Source organism: Arvicanthis niloticus, chromosome 16, assembly GCF_011762505.2.
Source record: "Arvicanthis niloticus isolate mArvNil1 chromosome 16, mArvNil1.pat.X, whole genome shotgun sequence".
Classification (NCBI taxonomy): domain Eukaryota; kingdom Metazoa; phylum Chordata; class Mammalia; order Rodentia; family Muridae; genus Arvicanthis; species Arvicanthis niloticus.
Genome location: NC_047673.1, coordinates 26,664,917 through 26,686,691, shown reverse-complemented (window position 1 = coordinate 26,686,691; position 21,775 = coordinate 26,664,917). Strand labels below are relative to the sequence as shown.

The following is a 21,775-nucleotide window of genomic DNA, read 5'->3' as shown; positions in this document are numbered from 1 at the left end:
TTAGACATCTCCTTACAGGGAGACTTTTTAGTACAGTGTTGTTTCTAGTTCCTTCTCTTCCTCCCTTCCTTCCCTCCCTTTTCCTTCCTTCCTTCCTTCCTTCCTTCCTTCCTTCCTTCCTTCCTTCCTTCCTTTCCTTCCTTCCTTCCTTCCTTTCTTTCTTTCTTTCTTTCTTTCTTTCTTTCTTTCTTTCTTTCTTTCTTTCTCTCTCTTTGTGTGTGTGTGTGTGTGTGTGTGTGTGTGTGTGTGTATTTGTTTTTTCAAGACAAGATTTCTCTGTGTAACAGTCCTGACTATCCTGGAACTCACAGTGATCCACCTGCTTCTGCCTCCCTAGTGCTGGGATGTGCATGTGCCACCATATCTGGTTCTGAATTTCTAGTTCTTAATATGTGTTCAGAAAATGGGTTTGTTTGTTTGCTTGCTTGCTTGCTTGTTTTGGTCGTGTTTTTTTTTTTTTTTTTTTTTTTTTCATAAATAAAAGCTCTTACTGAGAACTTCTTTAGTGTACACAGGTAAAATAGGTGAAGAGAGTCTCAGTGGATTGGGAAGCAAGCCTGCCCTGGCCTTCTGAATGCCATGTTTGTTCACCAGCCAATGCCAGCCTTTGAGTGTCTTTCATCTGATGTCAGGCATGTCTACCTGTGAGCATTTGCCTTGCCTCAATCGGAAGTGTATTCAGTCCTGAGCTGTCTGGAAACCAGGCACACCAGCAATAATGGAGCAGAATAACTCTCCATTACTGGGAACTAAGCTACACTCTTGCTGCCTTGCCTGAAATATATGAAGAACAAAGTAGCTTTCATCTATTCTGTGTAGTGAGGGCAGTGGGACCTCCAAACATTACATTGATTCAAATTCAGGAGAGACAGGTAAAATTTAATAAAGACACTTTAAGTCATAATCCATTAACTCTTACATAGTTTACTTCAGGCAACTCTTGTAGCTTTACCAGTTGGTGATCTGAGAGGCAAGAAGGAAGTGGAGCCTCTTAAAATGAAGTATTGGAAAAGTTCAATGTGCTAATTTGGAATATTATATGGTTCATTGCTCAGATATGAAAATTGGTAATAAAAGGACTTTATGCTTAGAAAGCACAGGTTTTTAACCTTGTTAAAGTCCTGTGTGTGTGTGTGTGTGTGTGTGTGTGTGTGTGTGTGTGTGTGTATACACACGCGCATGTGCGTGCATGCATGCATCGTGTCAGATCCCCTGGAGCTACAGGTGGTCATGAGCTGCCTGTCATAATTACTGGGAACCAAACTCAGGTCCTCTGCAAGAACAGCAAGCATCCAACTCCTGAGCCATCTGTCCATTCGCAGGTTCTTAGTCTTGAGTCAGTTATTCAGAAATCATATCTACTGTTACATGTTTTTATGACCCTGCCAAAGTCACTTATCCCAGTCACCAGGCTTGGGGAGTTCAAAAGGAAAAAGAAGCTCTAGGGCAGAGCTTCTCAGCCTTCCTAATGCTGCGACCCTTGAACAGTTCTTCATGTGGGGGGTGACCTCCAACCATAAAATTATTTTCATTGCTACATCATAGCTACTATTATGAATCATGGTGTAGATATTTGTTTTCTGATGGTCTTAGGTGATCCCTGTGAAAAAGTCGGTTGGCCCTGGAGGGGTTGTAACCCACAGGTCTGAGAACCACTGCATTAGGAATGTCTCAAGGCAGAGATCTCTACAAGCGGAGGAAGAATCTGATCATGCACACAGCGTGTGCTTCCTGAAGCTCGAGTCCTCACCTTGCCCGTTTGTCCTGCTGATGCCCTAGATTATCTTGCACCTCTTGGCAAAAGCTTTCTAAAATCAGTCGCCCTGATCTTGGATGTTCTGGAAATTTTCCCATTAGCTTCTTGGATAGTTCACTGGGGTTACTAGTTGTGTCACCTTGGGGTCAGTGCATAAAGAAACAACTCAGGCGTCTTCCCTCCCCCTCTGCCCTTTTTCCCAGCAACACACACACACAGTTAAAGTAGGGTTGGCTTACATCACTCCTGCTCCAACCTGCCAGGCCTCTGTTCTTTTTCAAACGCTGGCACATCCCTTTCCATAGCGTGGACGTCTGAGGGCAGAAAGCCTAGGTGTGATTCCACTTTGCACCTAGACTGAGAGTCTGTTAGCTCTGAGTGTGTTTCCAAGAGCTGTACCTGAACCTGCTTAAGTTATCCTGTGCTGGCTCATCTTTGCCTGGGTGGCATGGTCTGCACAAGGCTCTGCACCAGTTTGCAGTAATTGCTTGGATGCTGCCCTCTGTAGTGAGTGAGTTGTGTTTTTATTTGTCCTATGTTTAAGTACATCCCATCTTTGTTCTTGCTTTTGAAACAAGGGCTTGTTAACGTAGCCCAGGTTGACTTTAAAACACATTGACTTCAAATTCATGCTGATCCTCCTGCCCTGGCTTCCCAAGTGTGTGTCACCTCTTCAGACGTCTGGTTCTTAAACGATCTTGAACGTGAAGGGGTGCATAATTCTGATTAGTTGGTTTGGGGGGGTTGTTTTTTTTACTTTACCAATATTTGGTCCAATATCATGTAATAATAATTGGATTGTTTATATTCAACTATTTACTGAATATCTTATTCTACTTGAGAAAGTTAAGGCAGGAGAGTGTGCAATGAAAAGCAGGTTTCAGGGCCAACTTAAAAGCAGCGAAGTATTTAAGAGCATGATGGGATCAGGGCTACATTTTTATCTTGTCACCAGCGGTGTGGCCTCAGCAAGCTACTTAATCTTTCTGAACTCCCAGTTTTCCTACAGAACTTAATAGGGTTATTGTGGGAGGTGAATGAGCTAACATCTGAATCATGCCCAGGGAATGATTGCTGATTTAATGAGAGTATCTCAGAGTAGAACACAGACAGCTTCAGAATTCATTCTGGTACTGAAGGCTGTCCCATAGAGCATGGCATACTAGATTCAGGATTATGAGTCTTGAGTTTCTTAAGTTATCTGTGAGAGTGGATGATCCTGAACTCTGGAATGGAGTCAGGCTTATTGACAAAAATCAAAGGGACTTTGGCTGTGGGAATAAGGGGGAAGGTGAGGGACAGGAAGGAAGCCAGTGGGCGGGTTAGCAGACATATCTGCTACATCCATTCACAGTAGAAGTGAAGTCCCTGCTGGCCCGTTTTCAAGCAGACTTAGTTACCAAATAGCCACCTCCACGTGGTGATGATTAGGTAAGGATTATGGTTGTGGCGCTAAGTACTCGGGACATTAGAGAGACAGAAGCAATGACTGATAGGCCAGGTTGTCAGGAGGGCAACTTTTGAATAGAAATATAAACTAAATCGTGAGGAACAAGCAAATAAACACTGTAAAAAGAAAATAGTTTACCTAGCATCTTGATGAAATTGAAACATGGAAAGGTGAACACAACTGGATTCTCTACTGTAGTATTTTCCCAGGGGAAGGGAGGCTGCCTGTCTCCCTTGTGATTCTGAACCTGTCAGGACTCTGAGGGTGACCCACATCTGCGTCATCTGCTTGGCTGACAAGGAGCCAAATTCACTTGGTGAGACCTGTTCTTGAACTCTGGCCTCAGGAGTCTGAACCATGAAGCCTTTATGAGTTAGGAACCTTAGCTCCAACTCTGAGCTGGCTTCCCACATGCCTACTAAACTGGTTTTACAGCCAGGGCTCTGAGAAATGGGTTCCCACTAATGTACATGTCTGCAATCAACTGGGTTGCTCATGGCCCTGTAACAAACATCATCTGCAACTGAAAGAGCAGTGTCTCTTGGGTCTCAGTTGAAAGACTCAGTGATACTGTACAGTGGGTATTACCTAAGGTATTGTGAGAATCTCTTGAACTTTATTTCAGAGTTCCAGGCAGGGTGGAGACAAAGTCTGAATTTTCAAACAAGAGTCAAATCTGGAACATGTGTTGGCATGGGCAGCCTCTGAACCTCTAGCCACTGCTGTTACCTATTGCAGATAGGGTCTGGCCAGTCAGACCTGACAACCGGTACTGGAAAATTCTAGCAAGTCTTGAGTGGTAGTGATGAGTGCTGCTCTTTGAGTGACAGTGACATTTCTCCTTGCAGACAGGCAGTAAATGCCAGTGAGCACACAGGAAAAAAACAGTGCCCACATGGGCAAAAGGAAGGACAGGCTGTGGCAGAGAGATGCCTGGACAGCACACAGAGCCCAGTGCCTTCCCAGAGTTGGTCAGATTCCTCTCCTGGCTTCCCCAACATGTTCCTTTATCCTGTGACAAATCCCCTCAGTAGCTACAACCAGCACAAGCTGGTTTCTGTTACTTTGTGGTTAAAGAGCCGACTACCCCAAACTTCAGTAAGACAACAGCCACGAGGAACCATCTCAGCACATACCCTTTAAACGCCCAATGGGAGGAAAAAACAGCTTTCTTCACCAACAAGCCTGGAAATGGGCTCAGGAGAAGCAAAAGCAAGATGTTCTCAGTGTTGAGTCGGTTATTCACGCATTAGCTTGGTATAAAATGCGGTCCATTGTGAGGAAAGGAATTAAAGATGCTGTATTTGAGAATAAATGAGAAGAGGCAATGGAAGCTACACATCAGCAAGGCTCAAATCAGCCTCCCCACAGGAAACGGGAACGCAGCCGATTCTGTGGCACTGATGGGTTCAGAAGCAGAGCCAATCCCACTCATGCTGATTGCAATGTATACCTGCTGCCTCCCTCTCTGCATCAGCCTGAGGCTGGCAGAGGTCTCATAACTGAGCTGAGGGTTTTTGATTAGCTGGGTTTAGCTTATGGCAAAAGCAATCAACACTGCCTAAGAAAAGATAAAGCACATCTGTTCCTGGGTGGAAACCAGGAAGTCACTGTCCCATAGAGAGTGATCTTTGTCAGGCTAGGATGCCCGAGGGTATTCCTGCACAAAGCACTTCAATATTCTACTCTTGTGAATGAAGCATACCCTGTGCAAGATGCTGGCCACTGCCACACGCCTAAAACCCAACTGGAGAGACACATCCATCCAGAGGGCTGGGGATTTGTAGGAATGTCTTCCAGGTGAGCACAGGTGGGAGCTGCACATTCCTCTTAGAACCTGGAGGCCAGAAATAGCACTTGGATCAAGCAGCCCTGCCTCGCTTGTTACAGTGGTGATAGGATGGCCCTGAGCCCAGGCAACCAGCTGGCTGGCAGATGCCTGAAGAGAGATGAGAAACAGTAACCCAAGCAGCCATGTTGGCTTCTTCATATCGCTGCATCCCAGGCTATCAAAATGGTTGCCCCGGGTCTTCAAAATTGATCTCGAGCAATTCTAAGGGTTCTGCAGAGCGCTCAGAGAAAGGGGAGTCAGTCTGCATCTTTCTCCATCATCTGGCTTCTGTCTGTGTCTTCATTGGGCTCATCTTTTTATTTGAAGACTAGGTTCATACTAACTGATGCTTGAGGTTTAAATGGTGTTTGGGGGTACACGTGTGCAGGTATGCACAGGTACACATGGTACCCTGCTATATACATACATACACACATGCACCCCCAAGGTGGAGGACCCCTCCCTTTTACTACCTCCCTGTCGGTACACTCAAGGACTGCTCAGCTATGAACTGATGTGCACCTTTTTGGTGGGGACACAGAACAGTCTACTAGAGGAGGTGGGAGGACAGCACATGGAAAAGTGGCACAGGAAAACCAGGCCTACTGTGTGCAACTCTGTCCTTTATGTACCCAGTCTGGGACTGGGACAAGGTGAGGCTTTGGGCATAATAACATCATGGGATACCAGAATATGTCAACACAATAAATGATATATCTTAAGAAAAGTGAAATTAGGGCCAGCAAGATGGCTCAGAGAATAAAAGCTTTTGCGGCCGAGCCCTGAAGACTTGAGTTGAAGACCCATCACCCAGATGGTGGAAGAAAAGAACTGACTTTGCAAGCTGCCCTCTGACTTCTACATGTGTGCGGTGACACTGACACATACACATGCAAGAAATAAATGCAGTAATATGCAAGTAACATTTTGAAACAGAAAAGTGAAATTGATGCAAAAGCTGTGTGTTAGATAATATGTTAAAAAAAAATTAAATCTGGGCAGCCTCCACAGAGCAAGGGTCACAGTGAGGGTGGGGGAGGGGTTATATGAATATAGGTTTGGGTCCCTCATTTAAAGCATGGACTTTTTGTTTTCTTTTTAGATGGATTTTGGGTTAATTTGATTGAAGTACTTGGGCCCTAATTTTGATTCCTAAAATTAGTGAAATACTCTTTCTTTTGTGTGTGTATATGTGTGTGTGCGCGCGCGCATGTGTGTGTGTGTGTGTGTGTGTGTGTGTGTGTGTGTGTGTGCACGTGCATGAATGTACATGCAACCAAGAGAGACAGATGGGGAGGAGAAAGACGGAGAGGGAGAGGAAAAGGGGGAGGTGGGAGGGGAGGGGGAGGGGGAGGAGGAAGGTAGAAGGGGAGAGGGGGGATGGAGGGGGAGGGGGAGGGGAGGGGGGAGAAGAGGGAGAGAGAACTGGCATACCACATGGGAGTGAAGGTCAGAGACTGAAACCTGAGGTACTTGCCTTCCTTCTACCTTGCTGAGGCAGGATCTTGCTTCTGTTGCTGGGCTGTATAATCCAGGCTCGCTACTCTTGGGCTTCCCGATGCTTTTCCCGACTCTTACCTCCCATCCTGCTACAGGAGTGCTGCTGGGATTACAGATGTGTGCTGCCACATCTGTTTTTTTACATGGGTTCTGGGAATGGAACTCAAGTTGTCAGACTTGTGTGGCTAATGTCGTTACCGGCTGAGCCTTCTCTCCAGCCAGCAAGATGTTTGATTTTCTTAAATTCTGTGCCCCACCTGAGCCCCAGGAAACGCCCCCCCTTTTTTTTTTTTTTTGGTTTGCTGATCCTTCTTAGCTGAAGGCTGGAAAACAAACACACTGAAAGCAAGCCCTTTATAAAGCAGCAGAACAGTAAGCCTCAAAAGGCCTATTGGATTTCCTGCATCAAAAGGAAGATTTCAACACAGAGATAACCTAGGTGTCGAGAGTTGGCAGGAGAAGAGAGGAAGAGAGGTAACCGTCCCCAGCATGTGTCACCAAGCATAGCCTGTGAAATGCCAGTGTTGGCTGATTCACGTGGCTGCAGTGAGTGCTGGACTCACAGGATCACTCACGGTTACCTTGGTAACCTGCTTAACCTCTCATGGTTCTCATTAGTAAAATAGAGCTCCCGATGTGTCCTTCTCAGGGATGTTTGAAGGATGAATGAGCCAGGAAGTAAAGACAGACAATAAGTAGGCAGAAGATAGATAAGAGATAGATAATAGTGTGTTGGCAAATAACAGACAATAAATAGGCAAATGGTGGATAGGTGGGCAGATTTGAGTATGCCGGGGATACCCCGAGTGCTCAAAAAGACAGCTATTCTCACATCACTGTAACATTCTCTGATTTCCAAAAGCATTGTCTCCTTATTTGTTCATGCTTGGAACCTGACCTGCAAAATGTGTAACTCCCAGAGGGTAAGGCAAACCAGTCAATTCCGTCGTCGCTTATAATTCCAATGAGGAATTGTCATCCAAGCAGGTCAGAGTTCCAGGAGGAAGGGAGCCTGGATGCTTAGCGATAGGACTTGTTGCTCTGTGCACTCAGTTACTGTTCTTCACAAGTCTGAGCTTCTCTCTTGAGAAAGAGAGAACCATGGCTCCCCTGTTGGAATCTACAGAGCAGGAGTAAAGCCTGTAGGAAGCGGCATGCTGGGTGAGGGTGTAACTCTTCCAGTGGCCTCGCTTCTGTGTCTGGGTTGGTCCACTTGGTTCTGATACTGCACTTTAATAATCTTTGGATGTGGCTTGTTGGCTTGGGGCTTTAGAAGAGCGGACCTTTCGGCTAATGCTAACCTACTAGGTAATGCTATGTAAGAAACTACATGTTCCTAGTTCAATTGTGACTTTACGTGCATGATATAGTTAGATGGTAATTGTAGTATGAAGGCTATCGCCTTCTATAGGAAATGGGGAATACTGTGACCTTTCTGTCTAGGGCAAGTCTCCCTCTCAGTTCTGCTAGAGCCCTTCAGGTTGTATACCTGATCAAGATGAATGTTTTAAGTGTTCTGTTCAGCTACACACAGTCTGTGTGTGTTTGAATGATCACTTTTCTCTCAAGAGTGATGTAGTAGAGGGTGAGAATTTTCAGCCTCCTTTTGCTGTAATTGCTCAGAATTCCAGCTGTAAATGCAGTCATTTTCCGGCCATTGAAAGAGAGAATGCCGTAATGACTGAGAGCCCACGTTCACTAAATAAATGGCTTTCTGTTAAATAAGGGTGCAATAGCTTTCATCTGATTCGGTTAGAATGAGAAATGAAAGATTAGTGTTTATAAAGGACCTAAAAAATGGTGCCTAGTGAATAGTAACCACCCAGTAACAGTTCACCACTACTGGGTTGTGCTGACTTTCATTGTACTGACTTCACCCAGAGAGCAGACTTGGAGCTTGTTGGGGGGAGTGTGGGGGGGAAGGGACATTCTCTTAAAGAATCACTTCTTGACAACGGCTTCTGGTGCTGTGCTTCCTTACATTTTGACATGGGGAGAGGGAAAACCTGGACAACCCCCCTTCTGTGAAGTCTTTTCCTCTTGGTTCATGGCGCTAAGTGTCTCTGTTCTCCCTCTCTCCACACCATCCCCACTCGCTGCAGCCACTGACAGCTCTGCCATTTTGCAGTACTGAGTCCGATGGGCGGATGGCCAGCAATCACACTCCATAAATTACAGAGCGACGTTTCCATTTAGTAGCTAATACTTGATTGGTATCACCAACTTCCAGCTATTTTGTTCTATTGTTTTAGGCCAAATTATCCTCACGTGATTACTACTTCTGTCATTTTAAAAAGTCTATTTTGTTGGCTGGCTTTAAGACCGGGTCTTGCCAGGAAGCCCAGGCTGGCCTTGAATTCACAAGCTTCCTCTCTCAGCCTTTTGAGTGCAGGGATTAGAAGTGAATACCCCTAGGCCCAGCGCCATAAAAACAATTCTAAGTGATACTGTCTAGTAGAAGTTCTAGACTATCAGACTATGGACTTGGAGGAGGGGGCTATCTGATTCAGGATGCCACGTCAGAGGCTATGTGGTACTGTGACCCCTGTGGAAAGATGTCTCTGATTACTATGGCTTAGCTCTTTGGAATATAAACAAGACGGCCATGGGGCTTCTCTCTCTCTCTCTCTCTCTCTCTCTCTCTCTCTCTCTCTCTCTCTCTCTCTTGGTTTTGTTCGAGGCAGGGTTTCTCTGTGTAGTCCTGGCTGTCCTGGAACTCACTCTGTAGACCAGGCTGGCCACGAACTCAGAAGTCCGCCTGCCTCTGCCTCCCAAGTGCTGGGATTAAAGGTGTGCACCACCACTGCCCGGCATGGGCCTTCTCTTGATTTTTACTGTGAACAGTTTGATAACCTTGGCCTGGAAGTGTGGCTTATCCTCAGGATAGCACTGCAGGGGCTACACTTTTATCCAAGTTTAGTTACTTTTTATAAAATTACAAAAATAAGGACCTGGAGAGATGTCTCAGTGGTTAAAAGCACCCACAGGGTGGCCCCACAACCATTCATAATTCTAGTTCCAGAGAATCTGACACCCTCTTCTGACCACTGTGGGTACCAGGTACACACGCGGTGCATATACATACATGGAGGCATAATGTTCCTACACATAAAATAAATCAATCTTCAAAAATTTGCAATTACAAAACAACAGTCTGAGATCCCCTTTGCACAGTTTTTCCTATAGAAGTGAACACAATTCTATCCACAGTTTATACAGACTCATATTCAACACTGTTAACTGAAAAAAAAAAGCATCAAATCCATAATTCTTTCATCTAAAGGGCTAACAAGAAAAGAACTTGCTCAGTCTTAGAAAAGAGAAATTGCTGGCAGATAGTCCCATCACCTGGACTAGGAAGGTCTTGAGTTTGAGGCCAACCTGGCCTGTATATAATAGCAAGATGGTACCCAAACTGAACAAACAATGAAGCAAAAATTCCTAAGCTGCAAAAGGATGGATGAGCGTGGAAGTTGCTCCGTAGGGTAAGTCACATCCATAAGGAAGCTAAAGCAGCAGACACAGTCATGGGGGCAGAGAGACTGGTGGTAGTGGAGGGGCTGCAGAGACTGGGGAAAAGAGCAGTGTTTGTCCAAGGTGCAGGGTGCACTCTGCAGAGCTAGCTTATCACACAGCGATGGTCCTTTATAACTGTATTGTACACTTGAGATTTGGTGGGGCTACATTGTAAACATTCACATGCTGAGAGAATAATAACTGTGTAAGTTGACATATGCTAAGTAGCTCAATTGTGGCAACTTGTGTTATAAATGAAAACATCAGGCCGTACACTCTAAATGCGTGCAACTTTCTTTTCATTCTATCTCAATAAGGCTGGGAAACATGATATAAAATAGGAGTTGATAAATACCCCTGTGCTGATTTGTTATAAAAAAAAAATCTCTCGATTTCAGAAACTCTGATGCTAATGTGGGAGTTGAGGAAACATAGAAAAAATGTTTTGAAATGAAGAATCACTCATTATCTTGTTGCTCAAAGAGTGTTCGTCTCTGATTTCTGTTTTGAGTTGGAAATTAGTGTTTGTAAGTATGTACCATTTCAAAAATAACAAAATGGGGTTGTTTTAGTTTTAGTTTTAGTTTTAGTTTTAACATCTGGAATCTTCCTGACAGGGTAGGCAATCTATAGGCTCTGGAATGCTGACCCTTGGGGAAACTTGGAAGTTGGTGAATGGAAAAACCAGGATTTGTTCTGGGATCTTTAAAATCCGATTTGGTATTCATGTCAAGCGAAGAGCAGATATTATGTGTGGTTCATTTATTTGAGGTTTCCCAAGAGGCAAAACAAATGTCTCACACTAGAAACCAAGCAAGTGTTTTTCTGGCGTGGAGGTGAGGAGGCGTGGGGATAAGTAGGAAGGACCGTGAAGAGAGGAGTAGTTGGAATGTTCTCTGTCTTGAGTTGAGGCGTTGCCTATACAGGGTACATAGTACACACTGTCCACAGTACTGTCTCTCAAGGGGCCAGAGAGATGGCTCAGCTATTAAGAGTACTGGCTGCTCTTCTAGGGGATCCAGGCTCAGTTCCCAGCACCCACATGACATGGCTTACAACTGTCAATAACTCCAGTCCCAGAGGATCTGCTGCTATAATTTGGCTTCCTTGGACACTGCATGAATGTGGTACACAGATGCACATGCAGACAAAACACTTATATACACTAAGTTAAAATAAATAAAATCTCAAAAAAAAATTTAAAGATAGTTCAAAATATTTTGGCTTGGTTATGGTGGCTCAAGCATACAGTCCCGGCACTTGGGATAAAAGTAGGAGGAGCATGGGTTTAAGGCTAGCCTGGGCTAAGTAGAAAAATATTGAGTTTGAGGCCAGTTTGGGCTATAGAGTGAGACTTTAAGTTTTAAAACATAAAAAAGAAAAGACAGGTTTAAAAATATTTCTGTTTGTCACAAGCATGGATTCCTAGCACATGGAAAGTAGAAGAGGGGGCAGGGTGAGATATTGGTTTAAGGATAGCCTGGGCTGCAGAGTGAGACTGTGATCGAAGACTAGCAGCAACAACAAAAAGAAAAAAAAAACATGATTCCAAAAGATTTCTAGACGAGCCACAGTATATGAAAAGACACATGGCCACATTTTTAATTAAGGAAAATAAAATACATCAGGAAACTTGGATGCCCTTGGAGAGAAGAATCACCAGATTGTGATGTAGTCTCTGATCAACTACTTAACTGTGAAGACTCCATGAAATGACCAGTCACATGGATGGTAACTGTCTCAAATGTGCTATCGTGAAATTAACCAGTTACCGAAGGCTGCATATTACACATTTCCAGTCATACCACAGTTAAAATAAAGACATTGACACTAACCCGTGTTGGAAGTCTACTCCAGGAAGTGATAATGTCTGGGGAGAAAGCAGAGACTGGCCTGGAAGTCAGGCTGCTGGGCAGGTAGCAGGAAGAGAGGATATGTGGTATTTGGGGGTGGGGGTGGGGTGACAAGACTTGTGGCATGTTGATGATGCCTTTTTAGTGACCTCAGTGGTGACTGTATACTTCTCCCGTTCATTACTATGCTGTTCATTTTTATGTGTTATGTTTCCCTTTTTGTGCTCAATCCTCGCCATTGAAAGGTTAAGACAAAACCAGAAAATTTCCCTTGATACTTCAAGAAAAAAAAAGAAAAGAAAAGAAAAAAAGAAATCAGAGCTCATTAGAGAGACCCAAGGGCAGAAGCCTGCATGGTTCTATTTTTAAACTAATAAGTAAACAAGACAGAGGGCCTAGTTAGATGCCCCAATGCTAACTTCCCACAGTTTTATGACCAAAACCCAGGTCACTCCATTCTTCTGAAATGTTACAGAAGCAAAACACAGAAATAAGCCTTTTGTCTTCTTAGACTCAACGAAGATCACATACAGCTGCACACAAATTGCATTGCAGAATTCTATTAGATTTAAAAAGAAAATATGATGGGTTGGGTATAGTGCTTCATACCTGTGAGCTGAGTATGTGGAAAATAAAGGCAAGAGGATCCTAGGTTTGAGATAGCCTGGGCTATCTAGGGTCATCTGTCACAAACAAACGAACATGCATAAGCAAGTAAGTAGAAAAGAATATACAAGGGTCAGTCATGAAAATGTTCAAAATCTGCCCTCCTGGAAACACTTAGCTGTAAATTGAGAGTTTGGGCCATTTTTGGTTTTCAAATCTCCGTGTTTACACACTATACCTTTGTGTGCGTTTGAGGTTTTAAAGTCAAATCTTATTTTTTGAACAAGTCACAGGAGCCATGTTTTACCGCATCATTGTTCAGCATGCACTGGGCTGGATACGCGACATGTGGCCCAGTGGTAGACCTCACGTGTGTGAGCCCTTATGTTCCATTTCTGTGTGCAGAAAGAGCTGGAGTGGGTGATGGCATGTTTGTCTGGAGACAGACGCTCTCCTGGTTTTACCCATGTACTCGGATCTCTGAAGACCCATAAAACGTCCCTGATGTCATCCTCTTATATGAACTTGACTGGGTAGACACTAAGTCAGAACTTAGTGAGGGCATCTGTAGGTAATTTACATGAACAAAATCCTTTGTTTTTCTTGATCAAAGACCAGTTGTATAGTAGGACCATTGAAAGAATTATTGCTTTTTTTTTTTTTTTTTTTTTTTTTTGTTTTTCGAGACAGGGTTTCTCTGTGTAGCCCTGGCTGTCCTGGGACTCACTCTGTAGACCAGGCTGGCCTCGAACTCAGAAATCCACCTGCCTCTGCCTCCCAAGTGCTGGGATTAAAGGCATGTGCCACCACTGTCTGGTTGCTGTTTCTTTTAAAGCCAACAATTTGTGTGTGTGTGTGTGTGTGTGTGTGTGTGTGTGTGTGTACATGATTGTATGTGTGTTAGCACATGATGATACACATGTGTGAGTGTGCATATGTCTTTGTGTGTGTGATGGTGTGTGTGTATAAGCACATGGCAATATGTGTGTATAAGCATATGAAATGTGTGTGAGTGTGTGTGTGTAATTGTGTGGTGTGTCTGTGTGTCTGTGTGTAGGTCAGAGCGTACCTTCGTGTGCATTTAGTTCTCTCCTTCCACCTTTATGCGGGTTTTGGACTCATTTACCCAGGTTTGCAAGACAAGACCTTAACCACTGAGCCACCTCTCTGGCTCCTGCTTTTTCTTTGCTGTGCCCTCTATAGTGCAGCATCATGGTGGCTCAGCCCATGAGTGCCGGCTGGACTCCTGTCTCTTTGGTGCATTCCTTGGCCTTCCTCTTCTCGCTCAGCTCTTTTGACTCTCTTTCTGGACCTTGATCGTGACAGCCTCTGTTGCAGCTCCTCTGCCAAGTCTGCCCAACTCCCAGCTTAGGGTCAGGGCTCCTCAGGGTGCATGAAAGTTGTGGGCTTACACACTGTGATGCTCACGGTGCCTTCTTATGCCTCCACCCCTTCAAGGCACTGCTTTCCTCTCCCAGGCCCACTTTTCCAGTTTGTCTCTATGTGTGATTTAGAGGATTGAAGTGAGAGTCACTCACGTGTCTAGTTTGTAAGTGTTCTGCCAACCTTTGGGGCTCTAGGGAGGTCACCGAGGGACCTATACTTAGGGCTCCTGGGGATCTGGCATCAGAATGATGGACTTCTTTTACTTGGAAAGCCAAGAGTGTGAGGCCTCAGCTGACCTTCTTCCTTCCTATCCTTCCCCCAAAGCAAAACGCAGGGAATTATTATATAAAAGCACATTAGAACTCTGTGTTGTTAAGCTATCGATGAGTCATTAAAACAAATCAAATTGATGAAAATTGTCAATTACTAAAGTTGTTTTCAAGTCTTGCACTGTTTCTGTTTTTTTGTGGAACATTTTTTCCAAAAAAAAAAAAAAAGCATGTAGCACAGGCTAGCCTCCTAGGTAGCCAAGGCTGGCCTTGAACTCTGCCTCTTTAATGCTGAGATTACATACATGTGCCACTACTCCCGACTCATAAATTCTGCTCTTATAAGCACTAAGGGAAGAAAATCTTTGCCATTTACTTCCCCCACCCCATAGAGGCAGATCTCTGTGCAATTCTCTCTGCATCTGAATCACCGATTCAGCCCCCAAGTGAAACACTTTGTGCCCATGTGTTTATTCATCGATGCATATTTCTTTTTTCTTTTCTTTTCTTTTTTTTTTTTTTTTTGTTTTTGGTTTTTGGGTTTCTCTCGATGCATATTTCTTTACACCCAACTGTCTCTAGACATTTCCCCTCCCAGCTTCTACCTGCAAGTGAGGCCCACATGGTACTGAGAAAGAGACTTGGAAAAATAAAAAAACCATAACATAACATGTCTCATAACACCTGCGAATGTGTTAGAAATACAGTAATTTAGTACCTAGATAGATCAGATTTGTGGCACAGGCCTTTAATCCTGGCACTCAGGAGGCAGAGAACTCTGTGAGTTCCAGGCCATCCTGGTCTACAAATCAAATTCTAGAACAATCAGGGATTCACAGAGAAAGGCTGTATCAGAGTGGTGGGGGGGTGCGGGGGGAAGGAGGGAGATATCAGACTTGTCAGCTGCTTTCTGACATCTGTCTATACTCACACACCCAACAATCATTTCCTACTGGCCCTCTGTGTACTGGGTGCTGTTTCAGGAAAAGTGAAAAGCAACCAATAAAACATGTTCCCTTTATGAGGCATGCCATGCAGTAAGCAGAGGAGTAAGGTGAACTCAATACGCCTGCTATCTGGTAAATTAAAAGATGCAGGTCTTGGGGGGAAAAGGAGAGCTGGGTAAAGAGGCCAGAGGGCCCCAGGGAGTAAAGAGGCTGCAGACTTAAACAGGGAGATCAGAGGTCGCCTTAGTGAGAAGGAAACATTTGAGCAGAGCCTCGGATGTGCTACTGTGGCCGGTAAGGCCTGGATGGATGGTTCCAGCAGAGAAAGTGGGCCCTAAGTTTCTGAGGTAGAAAAAAAAAAAAAAAAAAAAAAAAAAAAAAAAAAAGGCAAAGAAACCACAATGGCAGACAGACACCAATGGACACACAGATGCATGAAGAGTTTTGAGCTCAGAGAGGTCAAATGTGTGATTGTGTGAGGTCCCTAGAGGCATAGTAGGAATTTGAGCCTTCCTCAAAATAAGGTGCAGATAGTCTTGGTGTGGTGAGACAAGGCTCTTGTTTTAAAAGGAGCCATCTGACTACCTGCGGCATCACAAAGAGACCACAGAGGGGTCAAGGACAGAGCAGTCAGGGTAGACAGAATGCTGAGAATGCACAGAGCCCTCACTGCGAGAGGTGGTGAGTGAGAATGTCCAGGGTCCCTGTAAGGTTCCTGAGACTTCCTGAGGGTGGGGATGCCAAGCGAGAGAGAAGGAGGGTCAAGGACTGATTTATTTACTTATTTTTCCCTTCCTTCCTTCTCCTTTTCAGTTTAATTGGTCTTTTTTTAATTATTTGTTTTAGATTATAGTATAATTATATAATTTCCCCTTCTTTTTCCTCCCTCCAAACCCTCCCATACATTTATTCTTGTTCTTTCAAATTATTTATATATATAATTTATTTATATATTAATTATATATTATATAACATATCTTTTTACATATTATATATATAACATAATATATATTATATATTGTAAATATAAACTATGTATTTGTTTATAATTTATATTTATTATAATTATGGCATATATAAATATATGCTGTCTATATATTATTACTCAGATGTACATTTTCAAGCTGACCATTTTGTATTTGGATAACCAGTTGTGTGTCTCTTCTGAGGAAGAATTTCTCTTGCTCTTAGCCTTCCTTACTTGCCTATAGTTCTTTGTGTAGAGTTGAGGCCTGGTGAGCACCCCTTCCTCATCCATGTTAATATGACTTTGGTGTGGAAAGACATTTCTTTTTAAGACCTCAGGGGCTACTTTATACACGATGGTCTCTAAAGTAATGTTTCTGAACATATCTAAATTTAAAATTAGAAACAAATTTACCAATAAGAGCACAGAAGGTGTATCAGGCTAGGGACGTAACTCGATGGTAAAGAATTTAGCTACCGTATGTAGACTCTGAGTTGGAGCCTGTGATAATTTGATAGGAATGGGCCCCATAGACTCATGTATTTGAATGCTTGCCCATAGAGAACGACACTATTAGGAGGTGTGGTCTTGTTGGAGTGGGCGTGGCCTTGTTTGGGGTAGGCATGGCCTTGTTGGAGTGGGTGTGGCCTTGTTGGAGAATGTCCCTGTGGAGATGGGCTTTATGTGGAACAGAATCTCCTGCTGCTGCCTGTGATTTAAGATATAGAATTCTCAGCTCCTTCTACAGCATCATGTCTGCGTGCACACCACCATGTGCTGTCATGATGACAATGGACTAAACCTCAGAAACTGTAAGCCATCTGAAGTAAAATTAAATATTTTCCATATAAGGGTTGCTGTGATCAGGGTATCTCTTCACAGCAATAGAAACTCAAACTAAGACAGAGCCCCAGCAAACACATACCCCCAACATATACCACATACAACACACACACACATGCACACACACACACACACACATATACCCCCCCCCCAAAAAAAAAACCCACAAAGGCAGTACCTTTATCCATTTTAAGAAATGCCAAATAAAATCAATTGATTATGACATTTGGTCCATCCTTATACAACCTTTATTCCTGTGAGGTTATACTTATTGGCTCAAGTGTCTGCTATCTTGGCAACCACTGTGGGAGCTCATAGAAAGTTGTTTATACCCAAAGTTTTCCAGTCAACACCCTCAATGACTGACTCAGTCTTCACACTGAGTTGGGGTTACTGGGAATGCTGCAAGGGATGAAGCCATCCAACAGACAGCAGTGGGGTTGTTTTGGGGTTGTTGTAAGCTACCATTTTGTTAGTCGTCATCTGTCCAGTGACAAACGGTGCTAATTGTTTTTTTTTTTTTTAAATCTAGGATCTAGAATAAAAGGGATGAAAAGATCTTAAGGATTCCACTCCATAGACTAACATGTGATTCTAAAGAGAGAACTGACAGGGAAGCAGCAGGTTAGACTACTACACAATGCCTTCTAACTGGAGAAAGTTTGGTTCATGGGCCAGTGTGATGGCTCGGTGGGAAAAAGCACTTTCTGCTAAGGCTGATGCCTCTGCTGAGTCTGATCCTTGGGGCCCAAATAGTGAAAGAACTGACTCAAACAAACAAGCAAACAGACAAACAAACAAACAAACCCTAAGCAAAAGTTAAAAGTCTGCTTCCCCAAATGTCAGAATGCCATGCACATCTTTTCTGAACCTGGGTACAATTAATTTAAACTACCTTGTTATATAATTGGAGACATGGTTTGTTGATTAAAAGCACTGTCAATTAAGAACATTGGGACCATTGAGAATCCAACCAGAGGACCCTGGCTGGATTCTCAATACCCGCGTGGAGGCTAACAGCTTTTTCATAACTTCAGTTCTAGGGTATCTGGTACCCTCTTCTGGTTTCCATGGGCACCAGGCATGTATGCACACAGTGCACAGACATATATACAAGCAAAACACCCATATACATAAAAATTAATTAATTTAAAAAATGTTATAAGTATTATAAAAACTAGTTCTTTTTAAAGAACTATTTTTTTTTTAAGAACTAGGGTTTTTTTTTAAGAACTAGTTAAATTTTTTTGGTGTAATAGGTTTTAATTTAATGAAACTTATTTAGATTAGTTTTATTTGTAGTGATAGAGCATGTGAACCTAAGTGTTTGGGAAGTTATAGTCACTTAAAATGCCTTTTGAGTCATGTCCCCAGAGAGTGAAGATCTCTGGGTCAACCTCTTTAGGTTGTGACGATCACACACATACAGGAGAATTTCGATTAGTGTGAACAAGTTATGCAGCCATAATTTGTTTGTCTCAAGATTCGGGTGACAAAGACAACAGTGGCTTACTCAAACAGTGAGTGTGGAAGAGTCTCGAGTACTTAGTTCTGTGCTGCTTTAAGATGCCAAGTGGGATGTTGGCTGTGCTCTGAACTACCAAGAAGGGACAAAGAGGAAGGGCTGGGCTGGCTCTTTTCCCGACCACTTCTCTACCCAGAGGGCATGTATAATGAGTACACATGAGGACCAATTAACCCACGTAATCGGTGTGCTTCATCCTTGCAAATGCCACAGAAACTGAACGTTTGACATCTAGAAGAATCTGGCTCTGCTGGCCAGTTTATGGACCAAAGTTAATTTTTAAAACATCCCTGTGGTTCTGTAGCTAAGTTTCTAACTTGAAGCTGAGTTGCTTTAAGGTTCCTTTTGACACACTGGTTGCCTAGTGTGAAGGGCTGGGCAGGGGAGCCTGATGATCAGGGCAGCAGGGCTGGGAGTTGGAAAGAAACCTTGCTAGGGTACCCTGTGGCACTGTCACTCTCTAGCTCCCCAGGGACTTCAGGGTAACCAGGCTCAACCTTTCTCTGCCTAGTTCTCCTGGGTGTTTTGGTTTGTTGATTTTTCAGCATCTGTAACCCAAAGCAACATATCTTTCTTGGCATATTTGGAAAGGGGACTGTTGCTAAGATGGTTGAGCACACAACGGAAAGTTGGTGTGTTTACACAGTGTGATACTGGGTATTGTTTTCAGAAAAGATTGCTCTGTTCTGGACCTCCGCTAAGGAGGTTTCTGTTAATGTTTCTTAGCCATCTTAATTAAATGAATAATAACCAGTCGGCTCAACACAGTCATTCCTCGGTGAAGCTTTGGTCTTTGAGAAATACCTTTCCTTTTCTGGAATCCACAGTCTAGTTATTACATTGGAAGTAGAATGTGCACCCGTCGCAAAATGCCCAACATTTACGCTCCCTCTCCCGAATTCAACATAATTAAAGGCAACAGGCACTTGTGAAGTGCCTGTGAATGCTGGCTCTGTGTGCTGAGTCCGAGGGACACCTGAGAGTTAGAAGTATAGTCTGTGTGTCCTAATTATGCAAAGGAATAGAAAAATCCCCCAGTATTCCATCTCCAATCTGTTCACAGGAGTGCATTTCCAAGATAGGTCAGAGTGGTTGACTCTTTTACTAAGAGTCCCATGCTACTAAGAATCAAGATGGCCAGGAGTTCCTAGGATGCTTGAACAGACACATATGCATGCCACTGTCACTTTTTGAGCTGTAAAGGACAAAAATCACATAACTGCAGAAATGACCACATCCAGCGGATGCCAAAGGCTTAAACTGTGGGATCCAGAGTATAGCGTTGAGTTTCTGTAATTGTTTCTTTAGGTTTTGGTGGTGTCTTCCTTCCTGAAGCTCTCCATCTCTTGGCTCTGTGAGGCTGTTATGTTAAAGCTCACCCTAGTACCACCCACCCTTTCCTCCAGTGTCTGGAGGCTAAAGCAGAGCAAATCAAAACCCCTGAAAACACCCAGCTTTTTTCCTTAATAGACAAGTGATTTTATTGTTTTGCCCTGTAAAATAAAATTGTCTTTCAGAATACTAAAGTATCAAAACAACTCAATGATAGAGCATGACAGCTAACTATTTACAGACTTATTTGTAAAGGGAAAAGTTAACAATGAAGGCTATGCCACTCCTTCCTAAATGCAGCACTCTTAGATCCGGGCACCGTGTTGAAAATGTTTGGTCCTGCATGAATTTTACTAATACAGTTTTCTCATTACAGTATATATTGTTCAGGTGGAAGACTCAACTTTTTAATACGCAATTCATACGCACTGCGTGCAATCAACACTACAGTCAATTTTAGGACATTTTGATTCCCTCAAGGAAACCTAGTTATCTCTCTGTCCTTATCATCTCTATTCCTAAGCAACCACTAATCTACCTTCTTTAAAGGAAATGCATGCTCATGCGTGCACGCACACACACAGGCATACACCCCCCTAACCCCCCCACACACACCTGGGGCAGCCCAAGAATAATGCTGTACACCCAAGCTACTTGGAAGGCTGAGGCAAGAAGATCCCTTAGGCCCTAGACTTTGAGTTCAGCCTGTGTGACACTTTGCCTCTTATAAACAAGACTCCTGGGAGCTTTCTGAATTAGCCTTGTGATGTAAATCTCTACCTCTGCCAGCATTTCTTGGTCAGTTGTTCCCAAGAACTTCAGCTTGCCTTGTGTTCTTCAGAGCCAGCACGCCAGAGCACAGAAAGCCCAGTGATAAAGCAGTAACATCAAGAGAAGCTGGGGTTAAACCAAAGGTTCTCAACGTATGGGTTGTGACCCCTTGGGGGTCATATATCAGATATCCCAAATCTCAGATATTGACATTATGATTCATAACAGTAGCAAAATTACAGTTATAAAGTAGCAACAAAATAATTGTATGGGTGGGCAGTCACCACAACATGAGGAACTGTGTTAAAGAGGGACAGCATAGCCGGGCAGTGGTGGCGCATGCCTTTAATCCCAGCACTTGGGAGGCAGAGGCAGGCGGATTTCTGAGTTTGAGGCCAGCCTGAACTACAGAGTGAGTTCCAGGACAGCCAGGGCTACACAGAGAAACCCTGTCTCGAAAAACCAAAACAAAACACAAACAAACAAACAAACAAACAAAAAAGGGACAGCATTAGGAAGGCTGAGAAGCACTGGGTTAGAGTCTGCAGTCTTCTCTGGAAGCAGAAACTTTGATTTGGCCTTTGGAGAGTGTCCTGGCCTTTGATATCCACCTCCAACTTCCCCTTCCTGCTTCTTCCCAGTTGTTAGATGATCTTGTTAACCCGCTGCCAAGCTTCCCCTTGTGCTTACCTGGAATTTACACCCGTCTGTCTGACCTTCCCAGTTCTCGTCGGAGTTCTCATCATTTTTATTCACTACTCTCTCCAAGGAACAAATGCACCGTTCTCCTTCCGGCCCCTGCTGTCAGTCACTTAGAATGTGGATTTTTGCCTTCTCAGCCATAAACTTCATTTCCTGACTTTATCTCTCCAACTGCGTCCTTGGTTTGGGGGGGAATAACAGAGAATCAACATTATTTATTTTGCCAAAGGCAATATCTTAACGACTGCATTACTCTATCAGCTCATCCCAGTGATGCCAGGCACCAACCGGCACCATGGAGACCTGAGACACCCTCTACTTAGGAAAGAGTCTTGCTCGGCTTTGGGTTCCAAGAAGGGAAAGCACAGGAGTAGGAACTTGCAAGGCATTTCAAGGGGGAGCTCTGCCGAGCTGGTGGGTTCTCTGAGAATGCTGCCGAGGAAGTCATGTGCTGCTCAGTTACTCACAGAATAAAGAGTAGATACTGGTTTTGGCTTTGTAGGTTAAGGTTTAAAAAAAGT

At 43.7% G+C, this 21,775-nt stretch overlaps 1 long non-coding RNA gene across 3 annotated transcripts in view; it reads right to left on the bottom strand.

The window, feature by feature from the left end:
* LOC143434680 (uncharacterized) overlaps positions 1-21,775 on the bottom strand; it is a 52,122-nt gene that overhangs the window by 18,973 nt on the left and 11,374 nt on the right. For 2 of the 3 annotated variants that reach the window (XR_013104382.1, XR_013104381.1), the window contains exon 2: positions 21,243-21,432. This is a non-coding gene — a long non-coding RNA (uncharacterized LOC143434680). Of the gene's footprint in view, positions 1-17,431; positions 21,433-21,775 lie in introns of those variants that run through there. The other variant, XR_013104380.1, reaches the window with a different exon arrangement.